The sequence below is a fragment of the Medicago sativa genome, chromosome 2 (genome assembly GCF_051527215.1).
Source record: "Medicago sativa cultivar Bolivia chromosome 2, Bolivia_mono, whole genome shotgun sequence".
In the NCBI taxonomy this organism is placed as follows: Eukaryota; Viridiplantae; Streptophyta; class Magnoliopsida; order Fabales; family Fabaceae; genus Medicago; species Medicago sativa.
In genome coordinates this window covers 4,543,900-4,554,247 of record NC_140750.1, presented here as the reverse complement: position 1 = coordinate 4,554,247, position 10,348 = coordinate 4,543,900, and the positions used below count along the sequence as shown (strand labels likewise).

At 28.7% G+C, this 10,348-nt stretch overlaps 1 long non-coding RNA gene across 1 annotated transcript; it reads right to left on the bottom strand.

Annotated features, from left to right (window-relative positions):
• Positions 1-149: 149 nt before the first annotated feature.
• LOC146943806 (uncharacterized) lies at positions 150-1,038 on the bottom strand. The gene is made up of 3 exons (XR_015028115.1): positions 910-1,038; positions 582-678; positions 150-412 (listed from the first exon to the last, which is right to left on the bottom strand). It is a non-coding gene; the product is annotated as an uncharacterized LOC146943806 (long non-coding RNA).
• Positions 1,039-10,348: the final 9,310 nt, after the last annotated feature.

Sequence of the window (10,348 nt, the reverse complement as noted above, 5' to 3'; positions counted from 1 at the left end):
GCCTACCAATTAGGGCTATTATACCATTTGAAGTCTTTTATTAAGAATGGTAAAAAATATGGAGATGTTAACTCCTAAGCTTTCAGCCATATTTGGGTATTATATTTTGAAAAGAAAAAGAAGATAATCAAGGGGAATTCCATTTCAGATACTCCGTAATAAATATTGGTTACTTTCTTTTTCATGGATCAAATATTGGTTACTTACTTACTTACTCATACAATCGATAGGACATTACATATCCACTAAACATTACAATATATATCTTTTTAAGTCTAAATATCGTTACAAGTTACAGCAATAATAGCTTCTTTTCCACTTTGGTGAAAATGAAATGCATTAGCTCGCAAATATAATAGTTGGATCACAGCAGCACTCGTCCAAGAGGCAACAGCAACACAAAGCTGCTAGGCTGCATATAAATTGGGAGAAAATAAATAAATAAATACAATCACAAAACAAACATAATCAAATAAAAATATCAACATTAAATGAATACATGCTTAAGTAAATAATTAGGAAATTAATGTTATTTGTTGCTTCATAATATAAGCCACCCAATATAGTGTATAATTGCTTACCATCCCTCAAGAAAACCCGGCTCTCTTTTCGGTGGTGGTGGTGGAGCAGCATAGTATTGCGGTGGTGCCGCCACCAGAGGTGGTCCTTGGTAAGGGCCTAGTATGAAACATAACAACAACTATTTAGTAACATTAATTGACAAATTCTAATTAACAATGTTTCAAAGAGAAAATTTTGATAATTTTTTTTAATAAAGAAAATTTGATCAATTGCTACAAAGTAAATGAATGTTTTTTCAATGTTGTATTAAAAAGAAAATTCAAAATCTAAGAAAGTTTTAGTATATAATTTGAGGGATGAGAAATATGTTATATATGGTGTATGTACCTTGAGCAGGATATAGATAACCATATTTGATCTCACTCATCTCTACAAGAACAACACTCTTAACCCAAAAATATTCTTGAAAAACAGAACTTGTAATTTTGTGTTGGAATGCAGGGTTTTATATATGTTATATACTCATAGACATGCATGCTTTAGGAATAAGGCATGGAGAATAAAACTAGTGGAGAATATTAATTAACGGTGGCATTTACTATGGGAAGGTCTAATCCTTTCCCACCATGGGAAAAGTTACTTTTTACCTTCATGTGGCACTCAAACAAGTTACTTTTATTTTGTTTGTTTTTTCAATGATTCAAAAAGTTAATATTTTAATAGTATTAACATGTTTACTGGTACACCCCTGTTTCTATGAAATCATATATGCACCTCCCTTATCACGTATTTTTTTTTTGTTGTTGATATCTAACTTTTTTTTTTTAATTTGGCAAACTTTTTTTTTTATGGTAAGGGATTAATTTACGAATTTTTTTATTGTTAAAATAATTTTTATTTTCTAAAATCTTATTTTAATATTATTTTATTTCAGTTTTTTATACTTAATAAAAGTTAAACATAAAAAAAAAGTAAACGTATTTCAAAAAAGAAAAAAAAAAGTAAACGTAACTCTTCCATATGTCACCTGAAATTAAACTTTTCGATAAAGAAAAATGAATGTGAATCTTTTAAAAAAAACTGAACGTAACAATAGTACAACACAAACTATATATCTTTTTTTTAAGGAAAACATTTTTACAGTATTTATTTATCAAAAATTCGAAATCTGAAGTTTAATCAAACATAACCTCTTTTTTCATAAACGTAATAAAATATTGCAGAGGGTAAAAATAGATTTTAATTAAAATAGTAAGGGTAAAAGTGGAAGAAAAAACAATAAGTTATAAGCTCAAACGCTACTTGAAATAATGTCTGAAAAATAAGCTATAATACTTAATGTTTTGGTTTTTTCGGAGTCAGAAATATGTAGGCGGGGGTTCCAATAGAATGTTTTAGTTTGGGCTTTGTGATTTTCTTTTTACTCGTAGGCCCATTGTCCATTATTGTGCCAATAATTCATAAAATAAAATATCATTAAACCTTATCATGTGGGGTCAAATTTTTTGTGAAATCTTTAAAACAAAAAGTCACTAATGGGTTGCAAGTGGACAATCTCAACCATTCAATATTTTTATTAATATATCAAGGGTTCAAATTCACCTTTCCCGTGGTGGGAAATGATTAACCTTTCCCATGGTAAATGCCACCCCATATTAGAGGTGCCATTTCACATGGGAAAAGACAATCCTTTTCCATTATGGGAAAGTTAGTTTTTGGCCATAGATATATTATTAAAAAAATTGAATGGTTGAGATTGATGACCTTTAACCTTTTGGTAACTTTTTGATTTTGAACAATTTGCAAAAATTCGGACCCCACGTAGTTTATGGTTAATGTTATTTTATTTATTGGACTTTATACATAATTTTGGGCTTATGTAAGCAAAGTCTTTGGATTTTTTTTTTAATTATAACAAGTGTTTAAAAAATTTATTTCACATTAGTAAGATCAAAAGGCAAAAAATCTATCAAGTGGCAGATTTTTTTTCATCTTTACTTAATTTTGATTCAAATTGTAATTTTAATTCAATTATTTTTATTAATATTTATTAATATGTGAGAAACAATTCGTAAATGTTCATAAATAAATAAAATAAATGATACATACATTTTTTTTGAAAGAAAATTTACATGCGTAAATAATGGAATTATTAGACAGCATTTTACATTGGAATGTAATTAAAAAAAATAGAATTGTTGACCAAAAAAAAAAAGGAATTGTTGGACACCATTTTGTATAAAAATAAATAATTAAAAAATAGTAAAAAAAATTACACGGTTGACAACAATTTCAACCCACATAATTAAAAAATAGTAAAAAAAAGGAGTTTCTACGGTACACCCATAAATTAAGATGTACCGATACACCTATTTCATAAATCAATAAGTTAATGATTATTTTTATGTAATAAAGAGATATTTGTTGAATTTTATATTTTAGAAAATATTATTTCATAAGAAAAAACACATTTTCATTCTTTATAAGAATCATACAAAATTTTTAAAATTTTATCGAAAAAATAATCAATATTCACTATATTATGAGTAATAAAAATTTTAAAAAATTGAATTTTGATTTGCGGAAACTTTTGAGAAATAAAATATAATTATTATAATTGTAACTAATAGAAAATATATTTTTTTCTAAAAAAATAACTCATTAAACTATTAATTTAATATATAAGTGTACTAGTACACTCAATTTTGTTGAGTGTACCGTAGAAATTGCCAAAAAAAAAATTACTCTGTTTTTTGCATTGTGAATTTTGTGGTGTAGAGAGTACTTTTGTTTTAAAATGGGGGCTGCAGTTCACAGTTTAATATAATAAGTTATTAATGATTTTTTTGTTTCAAATGCAATAACAAACAAAGTCAATGCCAACCTGTTTGACCTACAATTGCAAGTAAAAAACCATCTTTCCCATGGTGGGAGATGATTGCATTGTCCCATGTGAAATGCCACCCATATTAGATGCCTATGTATTCTTGTATTACTTTTAGGAAAGTTGTCTCACCGCCACCTTCTTAATTATTTTTACTTAGAAGAAGAATATGATAATTATCGGGGGAAAAAGAATAATTGAAATTGAACAATATGATATATGGTTCTATATAAATCAAACATATATCTCTTTTCTTTGGTTGTGGATTCTAGAGATTATGACTATGATTATATTTTTGTAACTTTTTTACTTTTGTCCTAAAATATTGGTCATTTTAGAGAACAAAAATATAATTTTTTTTTCTTCCACTTTTACAAACGCTAAAAACATACTCCAATATCAACCTTTTAATTTTATTAAACAAGTTAAAAAAAATACATATACTCAAATTTTAATGGACCAAAGAAATTATTAACACGTAGCTTGATTTGAATGGTGGAATAATCTTGTGCAACCTCTTTTTTTTTTCAGAAGCTTCTTTTATAACTTGTGTGTGTAAATAATAAGGGCCAAAAATATTAGTTGGGCATGCAGTTCCATGTGAATATAAGTTTTTTTTTTCTTTCTTGAAAGCAAATACAAAGTTTTTTTAGTCTAAAAAACACTCACATCACATGAGTGGGAATTATATTATGGTACCTTACCTGTCTTAGCATTTTGGGTTAGTAACAGTCAGGGGCGGATCCAGACTTTCATTATACGTGGAGCTAAAATTTCTAGGTCCTTAGATTCACTATACTCAATCCAATCATACAATCCAATCATACAAATTAAATCAATTCTTACAAAATCTACGTCTTTGTCTACCATGATCAGACCAAGGGTAAACGAAATTGCTAGGTTTATAACGACCTTTTTTAAGGTAAGCTTTACGTACCTCATCTTGGATGTTAGGATGATAGCTTGAAATTGGAGACCTAAGTCCTGGATCCGTTTCCAACAAATTGTAATCAACAACTTGAATACCCTCATTGGCCGAGTTAGGTGTAACTTCATTTTGTGGTTCACTTGGATGTCGAGTATTTGATGGTTCTTGACTAGCCGAAGAACTAGCTTTGTCTCTAGAAAGCACGGGAAAAAATTTCTTCATCATATAAAAGTAAAACACACAATCATTGTTACAAGTAAGTAACAAGAATATCACTAGTCATTAAATCATAAACAAATACAAAATACATATATATCGGGATACATTATAACAGCTTCATAGAACTCTTATAACAGCATTATCAATTGTTCAATAAAAGATGGCTAGTTCAACCATTACAATTCTTAGTATAGTTTTCTACCTTATGTTCATTTCACAAGGTAGTATTTTCTTCCACAATTTTTGTAAATTATTATTCAAAACTGTCATAATTTTTTTTGGTGATTATCTCAGGTTATAGCCTATGTTCATTGAAAGATATTTCAGTAACCCAGTATGAGACAGGAGTAGTGGAGAATAAGCCAGAATGGACTGTATATATCTCCAAAAAATATCATTATGCTCAAAGAAAATTGCTTTTCTGACCCAGCCACTTATTACCATTTCCACTTATTACCTTTGAGAGAGATTGCAATTTAAGAGAGAAAGGGGCGTGTTTAGTTACGGTACAGGAAGGAAATTGGAATAGAAAATGAAAGAGAGAGAGTGAGACACACATCTGTCTTTTGTTTAATATATCCTCCGATCACTATTATAAGCAAATGTTTGCATTTTAGATTCATTCATTGAATGATGTATGTGACCTACAACAAAGACCATATATATCATTAATTGTTGAATGAACCTAAAATGTAAACTTTTGCTTATAATAATGACCGGAGGGTATATTTAAAAAAAAAAAAAAAAAAAGGGAAAAGCATGTGGAGCTATAGTCCCACATTGCTCCTACATGCATCCGCCCCTGGTAACAGTTGGAGCTTTAAGTTCGAATATATTCCTTTCCTTCTACAATGCCACACATGAGCTATTACCGCGTTTACTTTGTTTTAGTTCTACTTTTATGTGAAACTTTGGGATCACGTTAACTTAAGTGATTATCTAAGAATCTAAGAAATATTGTAAATAAATTCGATGATTGTTTAAAAATCTTTATACACAACTATCTTAATTAAATATTTTATCCTCATTTGAGTTTCTCCAAATAAGTCACATAATGTGAATTTATATTTTTAGGTTAATGGTTGGTTGACGAATGGAAATAAGGTGCTCGTACATCAAATGACGCCTATGTAGAAAGAAACCAAAGGCTAATTAATCTAAGAATTACTCTTACTAATTTACTATTATCATATGTTTGACCGGTTCTATCGCACATGTCTTGTGGCATCGGAGATTTTAAATAAGATCTATCAATTAAGGTTAGCAAGTTAACACAATGGCTAAATTATTGAAGACAAATGTTATATCTATTATTAAATTTAACATTTTATGATAAATAATAAGACTAGAATAACTAGACATTGCTTATTGTTAGTGATATTAGACAATGGGATCTCCTCATGTTTAAATGTGTAATCCTCGGTTGATGTATCTCTACATCTCTTGATACATTAATTTGCGATTCTTAGATAAGTCAATCATAATTGAATTTGTGGATTTATAACTTTAGTTTTGAAGAATACTATATCTCTTGAAGTGAAAGTAGAGGAAGCCTATACAATTTCATGCATCTCATGGTGTATATGACTATCACATGCAACCTATTGGAACGTGTAGTAAAAAAAAGTTTGCACCATACTAAGCACATAAATGACTATCTTTACTGAGTAGCCGCCCTATATATGTAGGAAAATAGTTCCAACAAAAAATAGTTTTTTTTTGTAAGCAAATTCATTAATAGGTTAGTTATCAATTAGACTATATTTAGCATATATAATAATGATATCAGATAGGTAAAGACATATGAGTATTTTTTTCATAATAATATATGAAAATATTACTTACTTAAGGTTAGACACATGCCAAAATAAATCAACGGTGGCCAAAAAAACTAAGTTTTGAGTATGGCTAGCTTACATAGACAATTCTTACAAGAAAACTTGATAATGATTAGAGCCTAGCTAGCTTAACAGGTGAGTTTAAAAAATATATGATTTAGGTAAATTTATTTAAATTTCAATAAATAAAAGAGTGTGCTAAAATACTTAATATGAGATTGACATCAGGATTATCAAACAAAAAAGGAGAAGAGGTTGACATTTGGACATGTTTAACACTTATTGAAACCTAAAAGAAACAACTCCAAAACAAGATATTTTGACTAAAAAAATGTGCAGTGACGTTTTTTTTATGCTTAACACTTTAAATTTGTAAACTTTTTTTTTTAATGTGATAACAAAAAATTCGCCAAATATTTTCATGTAAGAGGAAGTACTTCTTACACCAAGATATAAGAGGGAGTATACTATAAGTAAATCCTTTAAAAAAAAAATTGGAATAGAAAATGTTTTTTTTTGAGGGGGAATAAAAAATGTTAATAATTAGTTGTTATATTAATATATTTATTCTTTTCGTTTAGGTTTGAACTCATAACCGCAAACTTCTTATCTAACCTTCAAACCCTTTAAATCATTATTACTTCTGAAGTTGACATCCACATATTAGGTTATACTATAAATTTTGAAAGTTAACTTGGAGACTTGAATATTTTTTTCTTTAACTTATTTATAGGGTGTAACTGGGTCCTTTAATTCTTGTGTTGAATATGTTTTTAGTTTCTCTAACTATATTAAATTTCTATTTTAACTTTTTTAAAAAAATTATTTAACTTTTGGTCCCTCTAAATATTCTGTTTTCATTTTTAGTTTATGTTTTTTTACAAAGTTCATGCTCCATGTTCCAAACAACTTTGTTTCGATGACATATCGTTTCTAATTTAATCTTTAATTTGATTTTTTAGATAAATTAAAAAAGATTAAAGATTAAATAGTTAAATTATTAAACTAATTATATTTTAAGATATTATCAATTATATATTACTATAAAAAAAAGTCGTTTGTAACATAAAAGTGAACTTTTAGAAGATTTTACCCTATACCCCTACATTTATACCTTTACCTCTACAAAGCATAAAAAATTCCAATTTTACCCATTTTCTCACTTGACTTCACCCCTACAATATATCCGATGCACATAAGTTTTCCGGAACTGAAGTGATTTCCAGTTTATGCTAATTTGATCGTAAATAAAATTGTAAACTGGAAGTAAAGATTTCCATACTTTTAACTAAACTGCCTATTCTTTGAATTTTAAAAAATCTGCAGATTTCGAAAAACATTTCCTCATGGTTACGGCTTACAACTTCACTTAAACATGTTTATTATAGACTCAATTGAAAATAAAGTTGGGTGTTTTTTTGGAGATTAATTCCAATTGTGTATGTTTGATTTTCAAGTGGGATCACGAGGGTATATGTTTTTTATGGCATATTCACGAGGTTTGCTTCCAATTCTTCTAAGAATTTTGACATGCGAAATAGTTTTTAGGGGATGTGAAATAATTGTTTAGCATATTATTTTCGGATAACTTTTATGTATTGGAAATATTGTGGGGGTGAAGTGAATTGATAAAATGGGTAAAATTGGATTTTTTTTTTTTTTTTTTTTTTTTTTTTTTTTTATGGTTTGTAAGGGTAAAAGTATAACCGTAGGGTTATAAGGTAAATTCTTCGAACTTTTATAGAGAAATATAGACTAGAATTGAAATCAGAATATTTAAAAAACAAAAAATTGAAGAATTTTTTAGAAAGAATAAAACAAAAATTTGTTTATTTAAAGGAACTAAAAACATATTTAATTTTTTGTTTGTCAAATTGTTCCTCTAATTCTAGAAATTGAACCAAATTGGACCTTTCTATTAACTCTCCTTTCCCACGCCACCATACCCCTCCCATATATCTGGATTACATAGATCTAACATGCCATATGACTCATCATTTCTATTTCACTAATATGCATGCCTAAATATTTTAATTACTTACTTTATAATCATTTAGTTAAGCTAAACAATTAAATGTCCTATTCCCCCTCTCAAAAGATCCTAATAGCCACGATTTGCATGGAAAGTATGTCATTTCGATTTCAAACAACATAAATTGTAAAAACTCAAACAAAATCAACAAAAATCACAACATCCATATAATATGATGAAATAAAATCAACAAAAATCACTACGCACATTGCCACCTATTTCATAACTTTCAAAACAATCATCTATAAAAAAAAAAAGGTGGTGGCATTTTCAAGTTCACTTTTATTAGATCTAAACCCTTCACTCTTTGGGATTTTTTTAGGCACTTTCAAGTTCACTTTTGTTTGATTATTTGGTGAAGCCTGTGGTACTGTCTTCGATTCATGGCATCATGGTTGAAGCTATTTTTTTCTTTGTTTAAAGATGGATATGACTGCACTTTTAACCATTATCATTATGCAATCAATTTTTCCTTTGTGTTTTTATTTTATGTTATGTTTTGTTATTTCACTTCTAGTCTAATAGATTTTTTTTTTTAATTATAGGTATGGAGATTGGAGATATAAAGAAGATGAAAAGGAATGTGTGAAGAGCTAGATGAAGAAGAAATGTTTTTGTAATCAGGGGATGAAGATCTTTTGTTATGCTGTATTTCATATGTCATAATAATGGGAATTGGATTTGCGGAGGACTGAGTAGTGTTAAATAAGAAACAATGACGTAGATTGTGGCTTCATCGGCTTACTATTCCGGTTGGTGCTACCTTATCGATAAGGGTCTTGCTAACTAGTGCCCTTAGGGCACTTGTTAAGGATTCAAAAAATAGAAACAATTGATAACTTTTATGTAGAAAAAGTTACTTTTTGATATTTTAATGTGTTGAATACACAAATCCCAAGACAAAGTTTCTATTTTAAACTTCTTATCAAATGCCCTAAGGGTACTTGTTAGCATTTCCCTCCCTAGGTACCGATGGATTTTGACTAGGCTTTTGTCTTATACTTTATGAGTGTGCATTTTCAAGGTAAAAATAAAGAACAGATTGTGTATATGGTTAATTCAATTCACTAGCACAGCACCATCTTTTGAGATTATTGTTTATTTGTGATGAAATTTAGGGAAGGGAATTGGCAAGGATGAAATTTTTGGTGTTTGGTTTGTATGTGAAGACTGTGATTCCAAATGACAGTGAAGAAAATGTAGATTTGTTACTTTCTCTAGATAAGTTGAAATAACCCAGCAATCCTTAGACTTTAAAGGATGGAAATTCAGAGAAAATATATTGAAAAAGTTTCTATGTATATCAGTATATGTACTTAATAAATTCCTTTAAAGTTTTTCCTTATTTGTGCTTAAAATCCACTGACCAGAAGGCCCATAAGTAGCGCCAAGTTTATGGGGGAGAACCGCGATTCGGTCCCTGCATATCACATTTTTAAGACGAGTGAAGAGCTTTGAGATGCGACCTAAGCACCCATGCAGAGATTAGTCTCATAATAGGTCTAAAGAACCAAAGTTTGTAGGAATACTCTATAGAGACACTTGGCTACCAAAAGCCCCAACTACGGTGATTTCATAAAAAAAGTTCACTAGTGAAACATTTTTCAGTTATAGAGAAGGGAGTATCAAGCAACATAAAGTTTTTCTTTTTTTAACAAAGAAAAATAAAGTTATGTATATTCAATAAACTTTTTGGTGTCTAGACCAAGTATTTGGTGGTTAGAATACAGAAAGCTTTGTCTTCAGCTAATTTAATTTAATTTAATTTAACATGTCTAGCCCTTTAGTTTCTGAAATTTAGATAATGGAGCAATAGAGGAGAGGTATTTGTACAATAAGGCACATGGATCGTTCAGCATATTCTAGACTAATTACATGGGGAAGCTTTTGGTCATTATCCCTAAATTCAGATAATTTCTAATGTT